The following is a 25,109-nucleotide window of genomic DNA, read 5'->3' as shown; positions in this document are numbered from 1 at the left end:
TGCAGGTTGATTTAATTTCCCGTTTGTGTGATTTACACACTAACTACGTAAATAATGGGCGGACGTGATCCGCCCAGTACTCCCATATAAGCTCTTCCGATCCGTTTAGAATTATCCCAGTTGAAGTCCATTCGAGACGTAACGCGTAGGAAATCGGAAGTGACGTTCGTATCTTTTATCGATCCGTCTAGTTGTGTGTGCCTGTTTATTCGCTCCTGTTTGTGAGTAGATATAGTTTGTTTTACAAATAAATTGTTCTTTTAAAACTACTACACAATGGAGGATATCTTTTACTTGTTATTTTGAGCATTGTTGGTCGGCTAAAACTACAAGGAAGAGTGGCACTGTCAGAAGTCCCAGTCACAGCTCATCTGATCCCCTGGAATTTCCCCTGCAAATTTACTTTCTCGCTGTAACCTTACAGCTGTGAGGTAATTATTTAGGATTATCCACATTAACACGGGATACCGTTTGGAGGAGAGCTACCTTGGCACATTTGCACTTTATGTTTGGTTGTGAAATCACATTTTAGATCTGCACGATTGGACTGTGTATGGGACACTATCGAGATTCACCATTTGTCGTTACAATTTTTTGCTATTTTTATTTCTTTTCACTAAGGATCATACTGTTGGTTTTTATGGTCTTTGCACTTTTAAACCATTCATAGATATTTTTTTGGACTATTTATTACACTAAGCTATTGATATACAATGTTTGTAGTTTTATTTTAGATGTTAGATTTTTTTTCCCCCCCTTTTTCTGTTTTATCTTAGACGATTCACTCTATTTTATATAGCTATTGCAATCCACTTTTTACACTGTATAGCTGGAGTCCCTCCCGTTTTTTATTGTCCTTTATTATATAGGCACTGGTATGATGCACTATTAATATACTTATATATATATATATTTTTTTTTTTTTCAGATGTTCATTTCTATGCACTTTTTTGCACAGTTTTTTTGATACTTTGTGAACGATTGACAGTCACTTTTTATCACATAAGCTTATTGTTTATGTTCATTTATTTATTGTTTATTTATTTTTCTCTTGGTATTTAAGGAAGCGCAACACACCCTCCCTCTATCATTTCTATTTCTATTGAGAGTTCACTCATAACAGTGTCTGCTGCTCCGATTAGAACCTTTTTTTCACTCCACTTCCAAAATTGTTCTTTTTTTGCCATAGAGCGCAGGAGCCTTTTTACATACATAGTATGGAGGCATAACTGGGATTCCCAGTGCCTGGGGGGGTGGGGGGGGGTGACACCTTAGGTACCTTTACGGTAGGTCTGGAAGACATGGTGAAAAGCACAAGCAGAGGTACCCACAAAATAACATTTCTTTTGCTACTAAGTAACAATCTGTCTGAGAATGCCTGTTTTATACCCTTACGTGCCCAGCACTCTGGTGTCTCTTAGTGTGACACACTGCATCTCTTCAGTTAAAACGTCTTTCTGAAATGAAAGTGTCTGTGATATAAAGCCTCAGGTGGAACCTGATTGGCATCCTCGGCACTTCCCCTCAGCTATGCGGCGAGTGCTGTGTGTGTGTGGACGTTACATCCATACACAGCGCCACGTGACTTTGCGGACATGCCCCTCTGTGTTCTCAGGCCCTGCTAGGGACCCGGATGGCCAACACAAAGGTGAAAGTACTATACACCTCTACAAGGGGGAGGGGGAAGGTTCTGTCAGCAGATTTATAGTCTTGTTTTTTTAAACCACAGAAGCAAAGGGCGTTTCCCAATGTTACTAAGTGGAAGTGCTGGGTTGTAATTAAACCATGCAGCTAAAGCAGCTGCGTCAACCAATCAGCCACCGCCCATATAGAAGTTTATACACATCTCTGTATTAGCAACTGCTGGATTTTTTACCAAATCCCACAAGATCTATAGTAAGAACCCCCCTCTGCCACTGGGACCACACATGTTCTGAGCCAGAGCTGCACTAAGACACATCATAGGTAGTGTAAGTTACTCCTTATAGAGGAGACATTTATAAGGCATATAAGGTATATTGAAGGAAAAAGCAAAGCTTCTTCCCTTACCTTGTCCTCGCTGCAGGATACTGCTGATTTGACAGATCCAACATTCACCCATCACGGCGGGCTGCGTTTAAACATGCTCAAAGACTGGGGCCCTTTTAAAAGGGGTTCCGCTCCTTTGGGCCTTGTATAGCATTCCTCAGGACAACTTTAGGAAATGTAGTAAGACCAAAAAGCGTCCTGGGTCCTAGGGTCCAGCTCTCAAAAAGAAGCATTTCAGGTAAAACCTCGTTCTTGCATCGAGGTCCAGGTACCCTCCTATGGCCTCAGTGCCGAGGATGGATCTGATTGTGGAGGTTTCTTTAAATCCAGCATGGATCCCTCCTGGAGCTCCTTTAGAGCACATCTTCACTAATGACCAACACCTTTAGACACTGGCGAAAAACTGAATGCTCCTGGAAGGAGGAGGGGTTATATAGGGAGTCAACTTCCTGTATTGGTTATACCAGTGTCAACACCTGAAGGTAGGCCTATAACTCACCAAGTAATTACTTGAGACTCTGTGTCCTATGATGTACGATAAAGAAAACTTACATTTAAATGCCCATCAATGCAGCCTTGTCAGTGTGATTTGCAGCCTTGCCGTTTAAAAATGGCGCCCCTGAGATACAGAGTGGATGTCCTGTGTATCTCGGTGGCACTCGGAGGCTCTCAGCCATTCTCTTCGGCTTTCAACTTTCCAAAAGCTCCCGAGAAGCTCAAAATTGGCAGCAGATCATCGTATAACATGCACCCACGTTTTTCCCCTGATTTTAAGGGGGGAAAAAGTGCGTGTTATACGCTGATAAATACGGTATTCATCTGGGCAAATAGAGAGGATGACCTACCCAGTGGGGACATAGACAGTTAAAAACTAATGGAGGTTTTAAAAACTTTCAGACACTATCCAAAAGTTCACAGATAAGTACTGAATATAAACAACTGTAATAGTATCATAGGGTTAATACATGAAGCCATAGTTTTCAGTAAATTAATTCACTTTTCTTTTTCTTTTTTTTAACATGCCTTTATTTATATTTTTCTCCACATTTCCATGCAGGCTAAAATTCTTATGACCCATACACACAAGGAGATTTTCCATCAGAAAAAACTTGGATGGTTTTTCCAACAGAATTCCGCTCAAGCTTGGCTTGTATACACACGGTCACACAAAAGATAGCTGAACTTTCCACCGCGGTGACGTACAACACTACGATGAGCCGAGAAAATGAAGTTCAATGCTTCTGAGCATGCATCAAATTGTTTCCGAACGTGCGTAGGAATTTTGCGCATTGGAATTGCGGATCGGAACTTTTTCCGACCGAAAAATAGAGAACATGCTCTCAATCTGGAATTCCGCCAGCAAAAGTCAGATGGAGCATACACATGGTTGGAATTTCCGACCAAAAGCTCTCGTTTGACTTTTGCTGGCGGAACTTCCGATCTTGTGTACGGGGCATTAGATTTAATGCCCAACTCCAGGATGAATTTAAGCCAAAATTAAGCGCATTAAAAAGGCAAGTTCACCTTTGTTCACTTTTTTTTCTAAATTCCAGCTCCCCTGTGTACCAATATAGAATTCATGTACTTTTTTTGCAAAAATATAAACGTTTTCCATTAAAGCTGCACGATTAATCGTTAAGAATCCTTATCACGATTTTTCCCCACGTTGCGATCTTGACAAAATATTTCCCGATTCTTTCTATGCAGAGAATTCTCTCTGCTCTGCTGAAGCCGACAGCCATCAAAAGAAAGGAACAAAAACAGGCAGTCTGCCAAGAATCACAACATTCTTTAGCAGTGGAACTTACGTATAAACATTGTAACAATTTGTCCTTTAGATCAAAGGAATGCACTTTGGTGTGTTAATGAGGAAAGTTTAACCACTTTACCAATACCGGGCACTTATACACTTTCCTGCTAAGACCAATTTTCAGCTTTCAGCGCTGTGGCACTTTGAATGATAATTGCGCGGTCATGCTATGCTGTACTCAAACTAAATTTTTATCATTTTGTTCCCAAAAATAGAACTTTATTTTGGTGGTATTTCATCACCTCTGAGGTTTTTATTTTTTGCTAAACAAAAAAGCCTGAAAATTTTAAAAGCAAATAAAAAAGTTTTGCTTTTGTTTCTGTTATAAAATTTTGTAAATAATTACGTTTTCTCTTGCACTGACGGACACTGACAAGGCGGCACCGATGAGTTGGCACTGATTGGCACCAACAATGGGCAATGATATGCGGCACTGATATGCAGCACTGATGGGCATTGATAGGCACTCATGGGTGGCACTGGTGGACACTGATAGGTTGCAAAGATGGGTACTTATGGGTGGCACTGATAGGCAGCACTGCTGGGCATCGATACGTGGCACTGGCAGGCATTGTGAGCGGGCACTGACTGGCAGCTGCCTGGGCACAGATCTGCATTTCCCTGGGGGTCTAGGGGGGCATACCTGGCATGATGGTTGTCCTGGGTGGGATCTGAGGGGGGCTGCGCTGATAATCAGACCCCCCCCTTCAGGAGAGCAGCCGATTGGCTCTCCTCTACTCGCGTCTGTCAGACACAAGTGAAAGAAAACGGATCACCAGCTCTTCCCATTTACTTTGTGATCAGCCATGATTGGACACGGCTGATTACGTGGTAAAGAGCCTCCGTCAGAGACTCTTTACCTAGGTCAGAGATGCGGTGTGTCAGACTGACACACCGCAACAGCGATCGCTGCGATGCGCAGGGCGTGCAGCAGCTTAATATCATGAGGACAGATTGGGTCATACTGTTTTGCACCAGCCACCAATGAACTCAGCCATGAAGTGGTAAGCCACGTAAAATGATAGAGCAGGGTCAGCACATGCTGAAGCGCGCTGTGTGTAGAAGTCACCAACTGTCTGCAGAGTCAATAGCTACAGACCTCCAAACTTTGTATGGCCTTCAGATTAGCACAACAACAGTCCGTAGAGAGCTTCATGGAACGGGATTCCATGGCCGATGCAGCTGCATCCAAGCCTTACATCATTAAGTGCAATGCAAAGCGTCGGATGCAGTGGTGTAAAGCATGCCGCCACTGGACTCTAGAGCAGTGGAGACGTGTTCTCTGGAGTGACGAACCACGCTTCTGTCAAGAAATCCGATGGACGTGTCTGGGTTTCGTTGTTTCCAGGAGCAGGGTACTTACTTGACTGCATTGTGCAAAGTGTAATGTTTGGTGAAGGGGGGATTATGGTGTGGGGTTGTTTTTCAGGGGTTGTGCTTGGCCACTTAGTTCCAGTGAAGGGAACTCTTAAGGCATACCGGGGCATTTTGGAAAATGTCATACTTCTAACTTTGTAGGAACAGTTTGTGGATGTTCCGGTCTTATTGTTCTAACATGACTCCGCACCAGTGCACAAAGCAAGGTCCATAGAGACATGGATGAGCGAGTTTGGGGTGGAGGAACTTCACAGAGTCCTGACCTCAACTCGATAGAACACCTTTGAGATGAATTAGAGAGGAGACTGCAAGCCAGGCCTTCCCGTCCACCATCAGAGCCAGATCTCACTAATGCGCTTCTGGAAGAATGGTCAAACATTCACATTGTGGACAGCCTTCCCAGAAGAGTTGAACCTTTAAGGGTACACCTCCCCCTCTCTGCAATTATCTGAGACACGTCACAGGTCTCAGATGATTGCCCAGCCAGTCACATCGCGCCGCACGGCTCTCGCGGTGCATCAACCGGGCACCCACAATAACAATGCCGGCACCGTAGAAAGGAGGGGGAGATGAGCGGGGCTTTGTTCCCCCACATCGCTGGACCCTGGGACAGGCAAGTGTCTGATTATTAAAAGTCAGCAGCTGCAGTATTCGTAGCTGCTGACTTTTAATTTTTTTTTAAGCGGATCTCCTCTTTAAATGCTTTGTTTAAAAAGATCTGCTAGAGCTGCGTGATTAATCGTTAAAAAAAACAGCGATCTCGATTCAACCTCCGTCATGATCGTAATACGGCATTTCCATGATTTTATGTAAACAGTGCAGAGCCATTCTCTGCTCACTCACAGCTGTCAAAAAAAAGGGCCTCCAGCAACTGTTTATTAACATTTCCAGATAACTATAAACAATGTATCATTTGGTTCTTTTAGATCAAAGGAATGAACTTCAGCCTACAAGTGAGGGCAGTTTAACCACTTAAAAACGGAGTTCCACCCTACGGATCCCCCCCCCCGCTTCCACAATTGCCACATTTCAGGCAGGAGGGGGTGCAGATACCTGTATAATCCAGGTATCTGCACCCACTTCTGGGAATAGCTAGCCGCAAATGCCCGCCCCAGCCCCCCCCACACAGTTCCCAGAACACAATGGGGTCCAGTGAAGACGTGCAGCGCGACTCGTGCATGCGTAGTAGGGAACCGGGCAGTGAAGCCGCAATGCTTCACTTCCCGATTCCCTGACCGAGGATGGCGGCGGGGGCAGCTAAGAGCCGAGCGATTGCTCGTCATCTGCTGCTAACATCGGGGGCACCCTGGACAGGTAAGTGTCCATTTATTAAAAGTCCGCAGCTGCGGTTTTTGTAGCTGCTGACTTTTAATATTTTTTTTTAAGGTGGCCCTCCTCTTTAAAGTATAACTATGGGCAAACCTTTTTAATTTCATTTTGGCTATAGCAAAGGAAGGTTATAACCCCTGTCAAAAAAAATTCACCAACTGTGTCCCATTGCAGAGATTTCCCTTCACTTCCTGTCCCATAGCCAAAGTAAATCTCTGAAAATAAAAGGGAATTTCTTGGGGAACCCCCCGGTCACCAGAACTTGTGTTCCCATTGGAAGATTTCCCCTCTATTACTTTTCTGGGGACCACCCAATGCCACTTAATCAAAAAAAAAATGTTTTACTTTCAGCTAATGCAGTATTATACTTAGTTCAGTGATTCATGTTAACTTTAGAATTTTCATTTTGCTGCCCATGACAGAAAATGACCACATATGTTTAAAAGGGAAGTAAAAATATGTCAAAGTTTTTACATGTCTTTAATTGACATGTACGAGATCAACTTGATGCAAATCGTGTTTAAAAGGCACAGACATAGTTGCTAATTTTATATGATTTACAGTGCCACACATTGGCTGTACTGCCCCTTCTTAACCTGCAAGACTAGGAGTCTGCTGACTGCTTCTGCTTTCAGTGTATGTCTGGGCAACATAAAAAAAAAAAAAAAAATCAATAAAAATAAAAAAAAATCCCAGCTGAGCCGTCAGATGACAGGGCGGTCCCTGCACACTGTGCTGGGACCGCCCAGTCAGATCTCCGCTCTCCTTTATGGGGGAATCGGATGAACACAGACCGTCTGTCCGTGTTCATCCAATCCGCTCTGCAGACAGATAGAAAAACAGGATTTTCCTCAGTCTGCAGAATCGGACCATAGCGGAGAGGGATGATATCGGGTGTCAGCGGACCTTCATCCGCTGACACCCGCTATCCCATAGGGATCCATGTATGTACGTATTTCATCCGAAAACGGATGGATGAAATATGGACATACTGTGCGCATGTGTGAAAGGGGCCTAAGCTGTTACAAACCAATTGATGACTTCAGTACCTATAATGTGATCTTTGAAGAATAAGTACTGCAGAGTACATGCAGCTGTAGAGGTATGGCATGACTAAGGGCCAATTCACACTATGTGCAATGTTTACCGCAGTGTAAAACGTCTGTCACAGCAGGGACACACAGGAAACAATTGTTCCCTGTGTCCCATTCACACTGCAACGCAGCATAGTGCTGGCCTAAAATGCATGGTGCATTTTATCGCAGAGCACTGGCCCCAATCGCACTGCAATGTCTGGCAGCTCAGCGCATCACGCCACCTGACATTCCAGTGTATATTTTTTACAGTTTACAAAGTTTGTTAAAAATAAATAAGAGCCGTGCGGTGGACTGAATCTTGCACCACACTGCCTCATAGCCAGCCAGCAAAGCAGAGTGGCCGGATAATTAAAATCGCTCTGGCTGCTCTGCGAATCAATGTTTTACAGTGCAAAGTTTCCCTAAAGGCAGCCATAGATGGATCGAAATTTGGCCAGTTCAGCAGGGATTTGCCGATATTCAATCCACGTATAGCAGGCTGTATAGTATTCAATCTACCGAATTGACTTTTGTACAGCCAGCCTGTCTGGTTTTTCCCACATGATCAATGCCACAGGCTATAGCCGGCAGCACTGATTAGTGTATTCTGATGGCAGAGATGGCTCTCCTGGTAGAATATAATAATGCAGCAGTGATTTTCCTATCCACATTAAAAGTGTGGATGAGGGAATCAGGTCTTTCTTTTTTACTGCTTGTTAAGAATATGCAAATACTGTAATGTCCATAGTCTGTGCACTTTGAATTCACCAAGCAATCTTCAGTTTGCTCATGCCTAGATCTACAAATATTGATTTAAATCTGGAATTACCATCAGTCCGAAGGTAAGCAGAGACATACACAATTAAGGAGCAGCTGTCATTTGGTTTTCAGGCAGCTCAATATTACATATTTACCTTATATAATGTCACAGTCATATGGTTCAATGCTTTGATAGATGAATGGACCTGCTTTAGAGTTTCAAGCTCCTGCTGTTGTAAAATGAATTAGAAATGTAAATTATTTTCAATAAAATTGTACAACAAAAAGCAGTATTGGTTCACCAGTAAAACAAACTGATATGTGATCATTTTTAAATGCAATACCAATCTTATTAACAACTGCAATATGAGTGGTTACTAAATTTGAGATCAGACCTTTCAGCTGGCCTATATAATGAGATAGAACTAATGACCCAAGCTGGGATTCAGTTTGGTCCACCAAGTCATTGAAAGACCTGCAACCAAACTTGTAAATTGTGGAACAAAAAAAATTGTTTATACACTATATTTATACATTGTATGTACATATCATAATTATATAGAGGACCTTACCCCAAGCTCCACTGCTTTGTTCAAATCCAGAAGCTGGAGACTCAGGTGCTCCGACTAGGGTGTTCTACCCCCCCAAGACATGAAATCCATAGCATATATAGCCGGCCACTCGGTGTAATTTTTTTTTTTTTTACTAAAAAGTCTTTATTGGCTACACATAAATAGGCCACAGTATCCAAAATGCAACACGTTTCGGCTCATACAGCCTTACTCATGAGGAAGCCTGTGTGAGCCAAAACATGTTGCATTTTGGATACTAAGTTATTTTATGTGTAGCCAATAAAGGAATTTTGTCAAGAGTACACAGAGGAGCCGGCTATATATGATATAGGTATCATAACTATGGCTTCTATGAATGGAGGCAGGGGGCAGAGAGGGTGGCCATAGTTGGGCACTGTCCATTGCCTGTGATGGCTCCTTTGGTTTTATTAATCCTCACCACACCAAGATTACAATGGCATGGGTGGGAAGGCTGGGCGTTAATCAGAGGAGGATTTCAGCAAAGGCGACCAAAGCACAAGGGATACATCCTACTGACTTTAAGTAATGTCCCTTGCTCTGATTTTAGTTTTTTATACTGCACTTAAGTTTTAAAGCAACTTGATGAGCAGCCCTTCTCCTCATTAGATATGCACCATATCATGCTGACAGTCATGCCAAGAAATAAAAACACAAACACCAGTTTCTGTGGTGCACTAATCTAAAAGACCTCTAAAGGGGAAAGGGCATTAAGCACAGCACAGCCATTGGCTCGCGATGCTGTAAATCACATCCAATGATGCGGCGCGGGGGGCTGGGCCGAGTGATACAGTGAGCGGCTATGGCCGCCGTCTGCATCACTGGAGCATGCCCGCAAGCACTCCTCACCATGCGAGGGAGCCCGCATGAACGTGAGCATTCCTTGCCGGGGGGAGTCAAGACAGCTGCCAAGGGACCCCAGAAGACCAAGTTCGGCGCCACGTTGTGCAAAACGAGCTGCACAGTCGAGGTAAGTATAACATGTTTGTTAAAAAAAAAAAAAAAAAAAAATTACTTTTACAACCCCTTTAAAGTGTTTAGAAACACAAAAACTAAAATGTAATATAAATTAGGTCCATATAATATAATATTATATATATATATATATATATATATATATATATACACACACACACACACACACACACACACACACACAGGCACATCTTTCATACTTTTGGCTCTATATACCACTAGAATAAAATTATAACCAAACAATCCAAATGAATTTGAAGTGTGAACTTTCAACTTTAATTCAAGGGGTTGATACAGTATCAAGTACAAATTATAGGAACTGCAACCATTTTTATACACAGTCCCCCCATCCCCCCAATTTCAGGGGGTCAAACATAATTGGACAAATGAATATAATCATAAATAAAAAATATTCATTTTTAATATTTTGTTGAGAATCCTTTATTGGCAATGAAGAAATAGACCACACCTGGCCATTAAACAGCTTTTGATTAAATTGTCCAATTACTTTTGGTCCCTTCAAAAAGGGGGAGTGGCTATTCTTAAGATCTGTAATTCCTAAACCCTTCCTCTGATTTGGATGTCCATATCCTCAAATTAAACCTGAGAGTGTGCACTTTCAGCCCATTTCCATTATAGAACTATAGCTTGAAAAGATTTTGGTAAATACCTGAAAAAAAAAAAAAAAATTGCGATCACCCACTGTATATATCAAACACAATTTACGGTAATGATGATTCCTTTACTCTGTATTTCTCTCAATATACGATATCACGCTTTCTACCACTATTTGTACCTAATAAAAAAAAAAATTGTGCCCGTGTCCAAATATATATGGACCTAACTGTATATTGTAGCTTGACCATCCTTAGCCAGTAGCCGATCAGCCACCTGGGCAAATCGCTGTAGCTGTACGTCAGCCCCTTAAACAGCTATAGCAGGCGCACACGTGCCCACTGCGCGGCGGGGGACCCGATGCGCGTGGCCAGTGGGCGCGATACATGATCGCAGGCACGATCGCCAGAACGGAGGGGGAGTTGTGTGTGTGTGTGTATATATAAAAACACACAAATCTCCATTCTGTCAGGAGAGGAGAGACAGATAGTCTGTTCCTACTAGCTAGGAACAGCAATCTGGCTCCTCTAGTCAGTCACATCCCCATACAGTTAGAAACAATCACGAGGGAACACATTTAACCCCTTGATCGCCCCCCCTAGTGTTAACCCCCTTCCTTGCCAGTGACATTTACACAGTAATCAGTGCATTTTTATAGCACTGATCGCTGTATAAATTGTCAATGGTCCCAAACATGTGTCAAGTTTCCAATCTGTCCGCCGCAATGTCGCAGTCCCACTAAAAATCCCAGATCGCTATTACTAGTAAAAAATAAAAAATAAAATAAAAAAAATGAATAATAAAAATGCCATAAATATAGCCCCTATTTTGTAGATTGTATAACTTTTGGAAAACCAATCAATATACGCTTATTGTGATTAGTTTTTTTTTACCAAAAATATGTAGAAGAATACATATTGGCCTAAACTGAGGGGGAAATTATTATTTTTTTTTTTTATATATTATTTGGGGGAATATTTATTATAGCAAAAAATATTGTTTTTTTTTTCAAAATTGACAGTCTTTTTTTATTCATAGCACAAAAAATAAAAACCACAGAGAAGATGATCAAAGACCACCAAAAAAAAGTTATATTTGTGGGGAAAAAAAGAATGTCATTTGTATTTGGGTACAGCATCGAGGGACCGCGTAAATGGCCTGGTCATTAAGGGGGCAAATCCTTCCGGGGGATAAATGTGGAGGCAGCATTCATTTTCTTTTATTTATTTATATTTTATTTTTTTACCTGATGATCTGGCCAGTAAAGTGGTTTCCAGCAACAAAAGCAGTTAGAGGGTTGAGACAAATCATTTCAAACTGACAGGAGTGCTTACAGTGGTCAGTTTTTATTTATGAAAAAACCTTTATTCCAAAAGGTAATTTTTCATCTGGAGATCCAGTAAGTAGTAAATGTCTTGTCTTAGGGTGTCTCCTTTGTAGATGGAAGAGAAGCAGAGACACCTTTGGACAGGAGTATTGTCAATCGGGGGAGAAGATATTGTTAGATGCAGTTTCAGAAATGTTTTTCTTCCCCTTCTAGGATAAAGATTTTACATAAATGAATAAAAGCTGACCATTGTAAGCACACCTGTCAGTGTAAAAATAGTTTGTCTCAATTCTCTTCACTTTTTCTCGACAGCTTGGTTTGTTAAAGTGGAACTATACTGACATGGAATCCAGCGATGCACTAGCCACATGTCTCTTCTCAGTTAAAACTCGTTCCTATCCACCCAATTTCATTTTGGAGCCTAAAGTTGCACTTTAAAGGAAGTTGAAAAAATATCACACATACTGGCCTGACCACCAAAAGGAAAAAAAAAAGATTTAAAATAATAAAAAATAAAGCAGCCATGACATCAAAGAATTAATAATCTTGTTTTTGGGTTTATTACCACTTTAATGAGAGACCATTTACTAAAACTGGAGCACTTAGAATCTGGTGCAGTTGTGCATGGTAGCCAATCAGCTTTTAACTTCAGCTAGCTCAATTAAGCCTTGACAATAAGCCCACGTTCACACTAGGCTGATTTGGCATGCGATATGACAAGTTAAAGCGCATGCCAAATCTGAGCCTATTGCTGGTGTTCCGTCGAATACTGCCTCCTGTACAAAAAATGTGGCCCAATGAGTCCGCACATGCGCAGTACCAAACATTACTCCAGCTGATATGCTGATGAGCTGGCGTGACATCAACACAGCGCATGCGCAGATCGTCAAAGGCATTATCCGATGCTCTGCAAACAGTGGAGGGAGAACGTACTTGTCAGATTCCGCCTCGCTGTTGCAGGGCGGGCTCATGTGCTGAAGGGAGTGTTTTTGTGTATGTTGCAGGGCGGTTTAGTGTGTTGAACGGCGGGTTGCAACACACACAAAACCCGCCAACAGCGAGGCACAATCTGACAACTGAATGTATGTCAAAGGTGGTAGTCACGGCGCACACCTGCTGCTAGTTGTACTAATTGCAAGTATTCGCTAATCAATATGTTACATATGTACCCAATTTTGTGTGAATGTGTGGGAGAATAAAAAATGTGACATAAAGATATATACGTGATAAAGTCTTACGTGAAAAATTTGAAAATATTCTAATAACCAATAAAGGCCCCTAAATATCACAAACAAATGATCTGCAAATATAAGTCACTAACAATATGCGCAAAGGTATTGAAATTATTATGGTTAATATTATATATCATATTATTATATATTATTATTATTGGTTATTAGAATATTTTCACATTTTTCACGCAAGACTTTATCACATATATATCTTTATGTCACATTTTTTTATTCTCCCACACATTCACACAAAATTGGGTACATATGTAACATATTGATTAGCGAATACTTGCAATTAGTACAACTAGCAGCAGGTGTGCGCCGTGACCACCACCTTTGACATACATTCACGCTATTCACCTTTTGGGTGAATTTAAAAAGGTAGTGGCAGCCCCTGTTTTTCACCACTAGGGTATCTGTTTGGTATTTTGCATTTTTACTTTTTATTTTCATTTTATTTTCATTTCATCTCACTTTAATTATTCTTTACTTCACTGTGTTTTGGATGTTCACTTATAAGTGTATTTTTACTAATATATCTAGGGTCCATAGCGCACCTTTACCCCCTCGTTTTTCTTTACAATCTGACAACTACATTCTCCCTCAACAGATCAAAATATCAGCTGGAGTGACGTTGTGTACTGTACATGCTCAGACCCGCCGGTGGCATTTTACGATAGAACACCGGCAATGGCAAAGTCAGAATCAGTGCGACGCCGACTTTGCGGCACCTGCACTGATTCCCAAAAGTAGTTTCTGCTCTACTTTTGGCGACTTCAGGGGCAATTTCAATAGACATCTGTGCATGTACCCGCAAAGATGTCTGTCAAATTACCCCGAAGTCAGACTGAAATGCCGGATTGAAATCGTGCGAGTTCAGCTGAAAGTTCAAACCCGCCCTCAGTGTGAACCTAGAAGCTGATGATTGGTTTCTATAGAGAGCTGCACCCGATTCTGCACTCTCCGGTTTTATCCCCCTATAGTCAATCAGTAACGCCTATGACAAAGGCCCCTTTCACACAGGCCAGAATCCGGTTTTGCTCAGCAGAGGATCCGTCCGCTGATCACTTGGTGACCTGAGCACCCCAATGACAGGTCTGTGCCGACTTCGCTTATGCAGAGAGGACACAAACGGAGCCCGCTCTGCTCTATGGGCAGCCAGGTGTAAACAGACCTGCTGTCTATTTACACCTGACTGCTCGATCTGGCCGGACGGTGGGGAACAGATCCCCTTTGTTTTTTTTGCTGGTCAGACCAGACATGAAGGTAGCTGAGTGTACATGGACACAAGTCCGTTTACATTTGGCTCTCCATAGAGGAGAATGGACAGTCCAATTGGGTCCAGTTTAAAAACACACAGCTGGACCCGATTGGACCTCTCATGCGAATTGGGGCCAAAACCTACATTTCAGCCACTGGTAATATCCCATTATTAACTGCTGCAATCATTTCCATACTAAACTCTTGTCTACCAAAAACAGCCACAGCCCAGAATTATGCTCCACAAAACACAGCACACCGTCATAGGAAATCCCATATGAAGAGTTACCTGGAGTTGTACACTTTCTTCTGTCATCTCCGTATGTCTTGAACTGCTTGATGGCGTTTGCAACAAATCAGATTTTCTACAAGAAATGGTAAAGAGAAATGTTGATCGGAAATGATCATCCGAATAGTATCTTATTTTTTGCATGTACAGAGAGTTCACAGTGTACAGTACTGAGGGATCGGACTTACCGTATATACTCGAGTATAAGCCGAGATTTTCAGCCTCTTTTTTGAGGCTGAAAGTGCCCCCCTCGGCTTATACTCGAGTCATCGCTGTCTGCCCGCTCGATCAGCGTGTCGAGCAGACAGACAGCGGCCATTCTATTCAAAAGCCGCGCCTCCGGCTCCGCCTTCGCCTGTGATAGGCGGAACACTGAATTTCCCAGCAGCCTGTGTTCCGCCTATCACGGACATCGTATCATCCTCGTACTACGGACGAGGATGATACGACGTCTGTGATAGGCGGAACACAGGCTGCTGGGAAATTCAGTGTTCCGCCTATCACAGGCGAAGGCGGCGGCGCAGCTTTTGAATTTTACAATGGCCGCCGACGAAGAGGGCACGGGACGGAGGCAAGGCAAGGCACGGCACGGCACGGGACGGGACGGGGGCAAGGCAAGGCACGACACGGGACGGATGCAAGGCAAGGCACGGCACGGGACGGAGGCAAGGAGGCAAGGCACGGGACGGAGGCTCGGGACAAAGGTAGGCTGGACACACACACACACACACAGGGATGGATGGAGACACACACAGGGATGGATGGATGGATGGATGGATGGAGACACACACACACAGGGATGGATGGATGGATGGATGGAGACACACACACACAGGGATGGATGGATGGATGGATGGAGACACACACAGGGATGGATGGATGGATGGACACACACACACACACAGGGATGGATGGACGGACACACAGGGATGGACGGACACACAGGGATGGACGGACACACACACAGGGATGGACAGGCATGTCTCACCCTCGGCTTATACACGAGTCAATAAGTTTGCCAGTTTTTTTGGGGGTAAATTGGGGGCCTCGGCTTATATTCGGGTCGGCCTATACTCGAGTATATACGGTACTCATTACGACAACTTATAGAGCAATGATAGTGCAGCGAGGTGTACTTCAGATAAAACTGGCCAAACATTTAATAATCTGATGGAAATTGCGGTTTGCGCATTCTAGTTGAATCTTTGGACCAGACAGTTAAGTGTGTGAAATATTGATACATGTATGGTCAGCAGAAAACCAGTGAAAGACTAATATTGAGTGCTAAGAGTTACTACACATTGAACATCACTGGCCTTCGAAGGGCCTTACTGAATAAGCATGTGTAAATACAACTTGGCCAGCACAGGGATATTAGAAGATATGCCTTGCAGCACTGGGGTCCTCAGTTTTTGTCCAGGACATTATCTGCATGGAGTCTGCACATTCTCCCTGTGCCTGGGTTTCCTCTGGATAGTCTGGTTTACTCCCAAAGACATGCAGGTAGGTTACAAACTGGTCCTTAGTATGCTTGTGTTATTGCATTCTGTATGCGAGCCCCGGGCTGAGCAGTTGGGGAGGGTTGAGAAAAGACCTGGCTACCTACCTCGTAAAAATAGATTGCCAAGGAAATTCTGTGGCAAAGGCTTTCAAGCATATCAGACATAGTCCATAAAATAACAGAGTCAGATATATACATACTGTACATATTTATACAAGCCAATACTTATGGGAACAGATACACTGAGATTGATTTATTAAACCCCCTAGAGTACCTTCTAATCCTCTAGAACAGGGATCTCAAACTGGCGTCCCTCCAGCTGTTGCAGAACTACAAGGCCCATTATGCCTCTGCCTATTGGAGTCATGCTTGTAACTGTCAGCCTTGCAATGCCTCATGGGAATTGTAGTTCCGCAACAGCTGGAGGGCCACCAGATAGGTTCTATGGCAGGGGGTCTCTTTCTCCTCTATAACACCTCTCCTAGTGTACAACTGCTCTCCTTCTCTAGAATGCCTCTTCTCTAAAACACTTCCTCCAGAACACCTTTCATCCTCTAGTATTACTCATCTCCTCAAGGAAAACTTCTCCTCCTCCACGCCTCTCCTTCTCCCTAAAACTGGTTTCCTTCTCTAGAACACTTCTCCTCCTCTAAAACGCCTCTAGAACTGCTCTGCTAGTAAACAATACTTCTCCCCCCCAGAACACCTCTCTTCCTCTAGATCTGCTGTACACCTCCTCTACAAAAGCTCTTCTCCCCTAGAACACCTCCTACACAACACATCTCCCCCTCTAGAACACCTCCTCCAAAACACATCTCCTCCTTTGAATTTATGCTCTTTTCTAGAACACCTCTTCTCCTCTAGAAGTGCTTTTCTTCTCTAAACCTCTACTCTTCTAGAATAGTGTTTCTCAACCTTTTTTCAGTCAAGGCACCGTTACAATTATGGACAGATTTGAGGCGCCCATCCTAAATTGTAAAAAATGATTCTAATAGTGTTACATAATGTAGCAACATCAACACATGTAGGACACCCTACACATCTAAATGCATTGAGTTGCTGCGTGTGTGTGTGTGTGTGTGTGTGTGTGTGTGTGTGTGTGTGTGTGTGTACACACACACACACACACATTATCAGGGACTATTCACTTATTCTAGCAGTGCAGTGGTGGGACTTCAAGTTTGGGCACAATATACTTGTTTACCATCAGATATAGATATTATATATACACACAGTATGATGAGCTAATCAAAAATTGCCCCATAAAGCTCCATGAGTGCTGCACATGTCCAGTGTATAGTTCTAGAGAGCACACTATATATACAACACACACACACATCAACTTGTAGCTTTCACTTTAAGCTTTACTGAACGAGCTAAACCTGAACTGCCATGCACAGCCGCTCCACTCTTTTTAAGTAATAGAGAATTGTCACCTCCGCCGGGCACTCATCCTCTCTTCCCTTCTCTACACTCCGAATTCCCCCTCCAAAATGACACGAGAGGCGTGGAAAAGGCGATGCCGCATGGCATGATGGGAGTTGTAGTTCCATACGAGCCGCTCATGTTATATGCCGGAAGTAAGATGTTAGGAAATAAACCACAAATCCCGTCATCCACCGCGGCTCTCTTTAAGTTGTATGATGGGTGAGTGGGGGGGAATAAAGAGAAGAAAAAGATTACAGAGTACCGTAGTTCTTCTTCATTGTGTGGAGAATGGAGATGGTGGTGATATGACAGTGATATTACATTTCAGGGGTTCAGACATGCTGTAAGCTCCATATCCTCTCTGTGCTCTGCTAGACCTCTATATACCAAAAATGTGACTGGGGATCTACCAGTCTTGAAGCGGAGCTCCACCTTAAAAAAAAATATTAGAAGTCAGCAGCTACAAATACTGCAGCTGCTGACTTTTAATAAATGGACACTTACCTGTCCAGGGTGCCCACGATGTCGGCAGTAGATGACGAGTAATCGCTTGTCGCTCGGCTGCCCCCGCCGCCATCCTCTGTCAGGGGATCAGGAAGTGAAGCGTTGTGGCTTCACTGCCCGGTTCTCTACTGCGTGTCTTTACTGGTCCCCGTCGTGTTCTGGGATCTGTGTGTTTCCCAGATAACAATGGGGGGGGGGGCATCTGCAGCTAGCTATTACCTGAAGTGGGTGCAGATACCTGGATTATACAAAAAGGTGGCACCGGAGGGGGGGGGGGGGAATCCGATGAGCAGAAGTTCCACTTTAGGGTGGCACTCCGCTTTAACAAGAAAAACAGAATGGTGCACCACTCCAAAGGAGACTCCGTAGGACCCTGTCGTGCGGTGAGGAGCCGGGTGCCCGCCTGGTCTGCAAACAAATACATGTAGCATGAAGAGAAATGATTGCAATGATTTAGCACAGGAGTGTGAAACGTGTTTGTTGTTTTCCTTAGGGCTGTAAGTGCGTGTCTCATCCTTGCTTTTAATGGTCTTTCAATAAAGATTTGGACTTTTAATGCTGGAAGTGTCGCCATTTCCCTTCTCTTGATCTACCAGTCTTCACAGTACTGTACTGAGGAAACCAAGAGCAATCGCTTTTCAGGGGGCAGTATGTCGCCTCCTCACTGCCTGTTTTAACCCTCAAAATGGCGACCCATCAGGGCGGTTGAGGCGTGGCCCCATTCACTCAAATGAGTCGCCAGTGCAGTACATCCTCATCATAAAGCTGATGTGGCGGTGATCAGGGACACTGACTGATGACGGTATGTAAAAAAATAAAAAATTATAATACATTTTAATCATTTTTTTTTATTAAAAAATATGTTCTCTTTAGTACATTGTTTTTCCCACCGTGATTAGAGAAATACATTGTGACCACAGTAACATTGTACTACTCTGGGGAAGTGATCAGGATTTTTTTTAATTTCACTGTTATAAGCAACCATTTTTACTGAATGAAAGCAATGCATTCAGTGTTTATAATTGTGGTTGGCTGTGATTGGCCACAGCTGATCACATGGTACATATGTGCTGTGATTGGCTCTGTCTCCCTGCTGTCAGAATACAATGACTCAGCGGGAGGGATTCCCCCTGTAGTGTCACAGTTTGATGCCTATCACAGGATGGTGCGGAAGTGACGTTGTTGCGTACTGCGCATGCGCGATGCGCTCCAAACGCTCGCGCCGTGCGTTCCAACATAGTTTCGGCAATACAGTTCAGCGAAACCATCACATAATGTTACGGAAGTGATGTTACACACAACACAAACACGGGCCACGTTGTTGCGTACTGCGCATGCGCGATGCGTTCCAAACACTTGCGCCGTGCGTTCCAACATAGTTTCGGCAATACAGTTCAGCGAAACCATCACATAATGTTACGGAAGTGAAGTTACACACAACACAAACACTGGGCCGTTCGTTACAACACTAATACTTCCCTTGTCACCTAGTAGGTTTTGCATTGCTGGGACTTGTAGTGCCTATCCTGAGCTACATGCTTCAATGTTCAGTGTCCTCATCCCTATCCCCATGCTTCAATGTTCAGTGTCCATCCTTATCCCCGTGCTTCAATGTTCAGTGTCCTCATCCTTATCCCCGAGCTTCAATGTTCAGTGTCCATCCTTATCCCCGTGCTTCAATGTTCAGTGTCCTCATCCTTATCCCTGTGCTTCAATGTTCAGTGTCCTCATCCCTATCCCCATGCTTCAATGTTCAGTGTCCTCATCCCGATCCGCAAGCTTCAATGTTCAGTGTCCTCATCCTTATCCCTGTGCTTCAATGTTCAGTGTCCTCATCCCTATCCGCAAGCTTTAAATGTTCAGTGTCCTCATCCTTATCCCTGTGCTTCAATGTTCAGTGTCCTCATCCCTATCCCCATGCTTCAATGTTCAGTGTCCTCATCCCTATCCGTGAGCTTCAATGTTCAGTGTCCTCATCCTTATCCCTGTGCTTCAATGTTCAGTGTCCTCATCCCTATCCCCATGCTTCAATGTTCAGTGTCCTCATCCCGATCCGCAAGCTTCAATGTTCAGTGTCCTCATCCTTATCCCTGTGCTTCAATGTTCAGTGTCCTCATCCCTATCCGCAAGCTTTAAATGTTCAGTGTCCTCATCCTTATCCCTGTGCTTCAATGTTCAGTGTCCTCATCCTTATCCCTGAGCTTCAATGTTCAGTGTCCTCATCCCTATCCCCCTGCTTCAATGTTCAGTGTCCTCATCCCTATCCGCGAGCTTCAATGTTCAGTGTCCTCATCCTTATCCCCCTGCTTCAATGTTCAGGGTCCTCATCCTTATCCCCGAGCTTCAATGTTCAGTGTCCTCATCCCTATCCCCCTGCTTCAATGTTCAGTGTCCTCATCCCTATCCGCGAGCTTCAATGTTCAGTGTCCTCATCCTTATCCCCCTGCTTCGATGAGGACACTGAACATCGAAGCATGGGGATAAGGATGAGGACACTGAACATTGAAGCTTGCGGATAGGGATGAGGACACTGAACATTGAAGCACAGGGATAAGGATGGACACTGAACATTGAAGCTCGGGGATAGGGATGAGGACACTGAACATTGAAGCAGGGGGATAGGGATGAGGACACTGAACATTGAAGCTCGGGGATAAGGATGAGGACACTGAACATTGAAGCAGGGGGATAGGGATGAGGACACTGAACATTGAAGCTCGGGGATAAGGATGAGGACACTGAACATTGAAGCTCGGGGATAGGGATGAGGACACTGAACATTGAAGCTCGGGGATAGGGATGAGGACACTGAACATTGAAGCATGGGGATAGGGATGAGGACACTGAACATTGAAGCTCGGGGATAAGGATGAGGACACTGAACATTGAAGCAGGGGGATAGGGATGAGGACACTGAACATTGAAGCTCGGGGATAAGGATGAGGACACTGAACATTGAAGCTCGCGGATAGGGATGAGGACACTGAACATTGAAGCATGGGGATAGGGATGAGGACACTGAACATTGAAGCACAGGGATAAGGATGAGGACACTGAACATTGAAGCTCGCGGATAGGGATGAGGACACTGAACATTGAAGCACGGGGATAAGGATGGACACTGAACATTGAAGCTCGGGGATAAGGATGAGGACACTGAACATTGAAGCTCGCGGATAGGGATGAGGACACTGAACATTGAAGCATGGGGATAGGGATGAGGACACTGAACATTGAAGCACAGGGATAAGGATGAGGACACTGAACATTGAAGCTCGCGGATAGGGATGAGGACACTGAACATTGAAGCACGGGGATAAGGATGGACACTGAACATTGAAGCTCGGGGATAAGGATGAGGACACTGAACATTGAAGCACGGGGATAAGGATGGACACTGAACATTGAAGCATGGGGATAGGGATGAGGACACTGAACATTGAAGCATGTAGCTCAGGATAGGCACTACAAGTCCCAGCAATGCAAAACCTACTAGGTAACAAGGGAAGTATTAGTGTTGTAACGAACGGCCCAGTGTTTGTGTTGTGTGTAACTTCACTTCCGTAACATTATGTGATGGTTTCGCTGAACTGTATTGCCGAAACTATGTTGGAACGCACGGCGCAAGTGTTTGGAACGCATCGCGCATGCGCAGTACGCAACAACGTACCCCGTGTTTGTGTTGTGTGTAACATCACTTCCGTAACATTATGTGATGGTTTCGCTGAACTGTATTGCCGAAACTATGTTGGAACGCACGGCGCGAGCGTTTGGAGCGCATCGCGCATGCGCAGTACGCAACAACGTCACTTCCGCACCATCCTGTGATAGGCATCAAACTGTGACACTACACCCCGTCTACATCATGTGTGCGGATTGGGGGAATCAGGCCTCTATCAAGATGGCCACCTCTGCATAGAAACATAGTGCAGTACAAGGCATGGTACATAATGAGAAAACAATCAGCTGCCGGATGACCACAGTCCCAGGTGACTAGTGCTTTGTCCTTGCCTGCTTTTCGTGGGCACAGCTTTCAGAATTCAGTTCCCCTTTATAGTTCCCTTATGTGGCGTTATGTGATGTGGTCATTCTAAGCTTTGGAAAAGTATATCTGTCATTAACAGTCACTGAATTAAATATTGGTGACAACAACGTGTAATTGTGCGGTTATTTTCTGCTTTACGACCCTTTTCACACTGGGGCGTTTTTCAGGCATTTTTCAGGCGTTTTTCATGCGCTTTAGCGTTAAAAAAAGCGCCTGAAAGAAGCTGCAACTGCAATCCCAATGTAAAAGCCCGAGTGCTTTCACACTGAGGCGCTGCGCTGGCAGGGCATCAAAAAAAGTCCTGCAAGCAGCTTCTTTGCAGCGCTTTTGGAGCGGTGAATACAACGCTCGCGCCTGTAAAACGCCTGAAAAACGCTATTGGCAGCAGCGTTTTGTGGGCGCTTTTAACCCTTTATTTGGCCACTAGCAGGGGTTAAAAGCGCCCCAATAACGCTCGAAAAACGCCAGTAATGCGCTGCTAGTTTAAGCGGCGCTTTACGAGCGTTTTTCGGGCGCTGTCATTGTGAAAGGGCTCTTAAAGCACTTGGGCTTTCACATTGGGACTGCAGATGAGGCTTCTTTCAAGCGCTTTACAGGCGCTTTTTTTAACGCTAAAGCGCCTGAAAAACGCCCCAGTGTGAAAGGGGTCTACGACAGACTTATTCAGATTGAATACACTGAAAGCCATTATGTTCCATGTCCCACCACTATGATTTTACTCTCCAGTAATCATATATTGTCCTCTCGTACGGTACCTGTCACACACATACCATGGAGTCAGAATCAAGTGTCTGTATCTTTTGGGCTGTCTGAGGTCTGTGGATAAAATCCCCCTGAAAGAGGTAGAAAGCAAACCAACAAAAGATGCGCAGAAGATAATCGGCAATTATTTCAATGATCAAGACTAGACATGTGCACGACGAAAACATTTGTTTTGTTTTTGATTAGTTAATTTACTTAAGTTAAATTCAGTTGATGTGTTCAATTTGTATTCAGAATTGTTTCAATTTTATTCGAATTTGCTGATCTTTATTGGGAAAAAAAAAATCGAAAGTTTTCAATTTCGACTGATTCAAAATGTATCGGTTTGAATGTTTCGAATCGAAAATGTTTTATTTATTTTTTTCCCCGATTTAAATGTGGCAAAGTGAACAAAAAAGAAAAATCTTCATTAAATGATTACAATGACTCTTTAAAGCGGGAGTCCACCGGGACTCCGCGTTTTTTTTTTTTTTTTTTTTTTTTTTTAAAAGCCAGCAGCTACAAATACTGCAGCTGCTGACTTTTAAATAGTGACACTTACCTGTCCAGCGCGCCCGCGATGTCGGCACCCGAAGCCGAGTCGGGTCCCGCCGCCATCTTGGGTATGGGAATCAGGAAATGGAGCCTTTCGGCTTCATTTCCCGGTTCCCTACTGCGCATGCGCGAGCCGCGCGGCGCAATCCGGACGGTCCCCGCTGCCTCTGGGAGCTGTGTGTTTCCCAGCAGGCAGCGGGGCACTTGCTGAAGGGGGCGGGCGCTTGCGGAACGGGGGCGTAACGTACGCCCCGTTCCGCAGAGAGCTAGCCCGGAAGTGGGTGCAGTTACCTGGATTATCCAGGTAACTGCACCCCCTCCCCCCTGAAAGGTGCCGATTGTGGCGCCGGAGGGGGGGGGATTCCGATGAGCGGAGGTCCATTTTAGGGTGGACCTCCGCTTTAACTGCTTGCCAACCGACTCACGCCGATATACGTCGGCAGAAGGACACGTACAGGCAGATTAACATACGTGTACGTTGCCCTTTAAGAAGCAGTTTGCAGCAGAGTGCGCACCACGACCTCTGTATGATCGTGGGTCTCAGGGACTCGATGTCCGCGGGGGGTTAGCCGCGATCTTCGCACGGAGAGGAAGAACAGGGAAATGCTAACCAAGCATTGCCCCATTCTGCCTAGGGACACTGTCACTGATCACAGCTCCCTGTGATCGGGAGCTATGATTAGTGTCATGTCACACACAGCCCCCCCTCCCCCTCACAGTTAGAATCACTCCCTAGGACACACTTAACAGCTACATTGCCAGCTAGTGGTTAACCCATTCACTGTCAGTCACATTTACACAGTAATCAATGCATTTTTAATTGCACTGGTCACTGTATAAATGTGAATGGTCCCAAAATCGCACCAAAAGTGTCCGATGTGTCTGCCATAATGTTGCACTTAGTACTACTGTGATGATATTTGCCAGTACACCATGGAACGACACAAATAGCGTCCAAACGGGTGATTTATTGCATGATCACAACACAAAGATAGTGCAACATTTCAGAGCCGTGCATGGCCCCTTCGTCAGGCATAATGTCGCAGTCACGATAAAAATCGCTGATCGCCACCATTACTAGTAAAAAAAAAAAATGATTAATAAAAATGGCATAAAACTATCCCCTATTTTGTAGACGCTATAACTTTTGCTCAAACCAATTAACTGGTTCCCGACCAGTGCACGCAGATGTACGACGGCAGAATGGCACGGGCAGGCATATTGATGTACAGGTACGTCCAATATCTAATGCTGCCCTGCCATCACGAGCATGCCGCGTGCTGGTCGGGACCCTCGTGAGTCCAGTCGCGGGTCCTGCGGACTCGATCGCCGCGGGCATACCCGCGATCGTCTCACGGGGCGGCTGAACGGAGAGATGCCATTGTAAACAGCATCTCACCGTTCTGCCTAGTAACTGGTGACGCTGATCTCTGCTCCATGTGATTGGAGCAGAGATTAGTGTTCATTAAATGAAAGCCCAGCCCCCAACAGTTAGTAACACACCCCTAGGAACACTTAACCCCTACACTGCCACCCACTGGTTAACCCCTTAACTGCCAGTGTCATTTACATAGGAATCACTGCATTTATATAGCAGTGATTGCTGTATAAATGTCAATGGTCCCAAAAATGTGTCAAAAATGTCCGATGTGTCTGCCATAATGTCAC

General features: G+C 44.3%; 1 long non-coding RNA gene across 2 annotated transcripts in view; it reads right to left on the bottom strand.

Moving 5' to 3' along the window:
* LOC143983978 (uncharacterized) overlaps window positions 1–17,740 on the bottom strand; it is a 44,013-nt gene extending 26,273 nt beyond the window's left edge. For both annotated transcript variants that reach the window (XR_013274698.1, XR_013274699.1), the window contains exons 1-3: window positions 17,605–17,740; window positions 14,668–14,743; window positions 8,535–8,609 (exon numbers count right to left, since the gene is read on the bottom strand). This is a non-coding gene — a long non-coding RNA (uncharacterized LOC143983978). The remainder of the gene's footprint in view (window positions 1–8,534; window positions 8,610–14,667; window positions 14,744–17,604) is intronic.
* Window positions 17,741–25,109: the final 7,369 nt, after the last annotated feature.

This window comes from Lithobates pipiens, unplaced genomic scaffold (genome assembly GCF_037356315.1).
Source record: "Lithobates pipiens isolate NorthernLeopardFrog02 unplaced genomic scaffold, aLitPip1_a1.2 Scaffold_16, whole genome shotgun sequence".
Taxonomy (NCBI): Eukaryota; Metazoa; Chordata; class Amphibia; order Anura; family Ranidae; genus Lithobates; species Lithobates pipiens.
Note: the sequence above shows the minus strand (reverse complement) of the source record. Positions and strands in the feature narration are given on the sequence as shown.